Source organism: Onychostruthus taczanowskii, unplaced genomic scaffold, assembly GCF_017590055.1.
Source record: "Onychostruthus taczanowskii isolate IOZ18803 unplaced genomic scaffold, ASM1759005v1 scaffold189, whole genome shotgun sequence".
NCBI lineage: Eukaryota > Metazoa > Chordata > Aves > Passeriformes > Passeridae > Onychostruthus > Onychostruthus taczanowskii.
The window spans coordinates 52,375-54,868 of record NW_024499117.1 but is presented as its reverse complement, the minus strand read 5'-3'; positions in this window follow the sequence as shown (position 1 = coordinate 54,868).

Sequence of the window (2,494 nt, the reverse complement as noted above, 5' to 3'; positions counted from 1 at the left end):
GAAAACAAAAACTTGTGTCACCAAATATTAAGAATTGAGTTTTCTCTGAGCACCATAAAAACTCACAAACAAAAGAGGTAAACTTTAAAACTGACACTCTTAAAACACTTGGCACTGTCATGGAAATATGACCACTAAAGTTTTGAAACATGGGTTAAAGTTGGTTCTGCAAAATTCAACCTTCTTCAGGAAAATGTAGGACAGAGGAGTCTGATCTAAGGACACTAAGACAGTAAAGCATAAAGTAAGAACTTAATCTGATATTTGCAAAGAGATTAATTTTGGGTGTAACAACAAGTACAAACAGGAGACAATCTTGTCTCAAGCATCACTGGAGAAGTAATGTTACTCGTACTTTTCATTATCTCATCAAATACAAAAGCTCGAGAGTACTTTGTGTCTTGAGCTAGAAAATTATTCTTCCTGGAATAAATAAAGTCTATATGGATTTTTTTCCCCCCCCTTTCTTAACCCCTCATACAAATAAAAATAGGCCAATGTTCTTCAAATTTTTTGGTTGCACAACCCCATTAAAAACAGTTTTTGAGCACACAGCCACAATAATGGAGTATAAGCTTGTTTATTTAGTAGTTATAAAAATGTAATTCTGTAATAAAATACTAAGTACATGATAAAACATGGACCAAAATAAGATACTTAAAAAAAACCAAAGTATTTTGATTTTTGTTTAATTTTATATATAAATGGTGCAGAAAATATTTTCTTCATGCAAACCAATGAATTTTTTTTGTGCAAACCTTGCAGACTGTCCTACATCTGGTGTTTCTTCAGAGACCATGTCCCTACAGGATGTGATTGTAGACAGAGATGAGGAAAAGTGACAGACAGGTGAGTCCCAAATACCTGTGGAGAGATGGAGGACAGATCTTGGATTTAGGCCATGAAAATGGAAACACTTGTCAAGATTTTCAGGTAAAAGCAGCATTGTCCTTAAAATTCAAATCTTCAAATTCATCAAGTGCCTTTAAAATGTGGAATTTTGGAGGTCTTTCCCCTTGCCATCCTGTTCATGCCTGCTGCTTTGTACGGTATACTAAGATGTACATTAAGTTTTGCTTTCAAATATTCTCATCAGGCATGGAAGCTACATTAAAGGTTTTTTGAAAAGAAAAGAAAATAAAATCCCAGTGTCCTGCACTTCCTGTTCCTAGGTCAGCTATTGGCTGCGCCCTTTAAAATCTTACATTTCCCTTCCATCCCACTCTTAAATAGTGTACTTGGACTTAACAGTTTATAAGCAACAAAGGCATGACATCCAGCTTCTGAAGCAGATGGGAAGGAAGGTAACAGTGCATGAGCCTGAAGGATTTCTTCTCTTGGCATATGTTCTAATTATCCTTGGTGCTACATGCAAACAGGAAAAAATTGGCTCCCTGAACATACCTGAAAAGCTATTGCTTTTCAGCAATACAGATGGATCCTACTGAAAATGTGTTAACCTTTTACAGTATCATTAAAAGAAATACTAGACTCCAAGCTGAACAGGGAGTTCTTCCATGGGCACAAAAATTGTAATTAATTCAGCAATCAAGTAGAGAGGTTATCAGCTGCCCACCACGTTTATTTCAAAGTCAGAGGGGTGTAACTGCATAACATGTGTGATGGGCAGAAAAGCAGCCTGAATTTCACACAGTAAATCCATCTGATAACTTCATAAAAGCCTAATGATGGTACAGCCGGTACAGCTGCAGTTTCTGCTGCCTCAGCTTCCCTGCCTTGGAACACAGGTTTCCTAGATGGATGCTAACTTGGGTATAAGTAATCTTGGAAGCAATATGTGCTCTGGATTTTGGCATCACCCTAACACAGGAGCCAGCTCACACCTAGATAAAATGCTTCCTTCTTTCTTTGCAAACCTGCTGGGTCCTGAATATTGAACAGTAGAGAGATGACACCACATTCGTACATTTCAAAACACATTCACCACGAACCTACAGCACAGGTAGTACCTTCAACACCTTTCTTCGGCTTCTCAGGTGACTATTAAGGCAGTGGCGATGTCCGTGCCAAAAGAGAAAAAATTAAGCTAGTTTCCAGTCTTTTAATGTTCTTTTACTCCTCACAAAGGTAATGATGAAATAATTTTGCTGCTTCACCATTAAATCCGTTCTGCTCCTCCTTGAGGAGCAGAATCTGCTCCTTGAGGAGCAGAATCAATTCCCAATCCCAGCTCCCATCTTCATTCTCTTTTAGCCAACTCCAGAGAACTATGAATATTAAATGTAAAACTCATTGAAAGCAAATGGAAAAGAGCTTGATTGAGTAATCCAACAATATGCTGATAGAACTCTGCTGTAGGACCTAAAGGAAACTTAATGAAACAAATCCAATCTTTATTATTTCCCAAGAGAATAATTTCTTGGTAAATGCTGCCATTGCTCTGTACAAAATATTCAACAAAAAATCTGCTTCCACATTCTCAGGAAAATTAATCCTGAGTCTCTCTTGAGATCGGAAATGATGCAGCATTGAA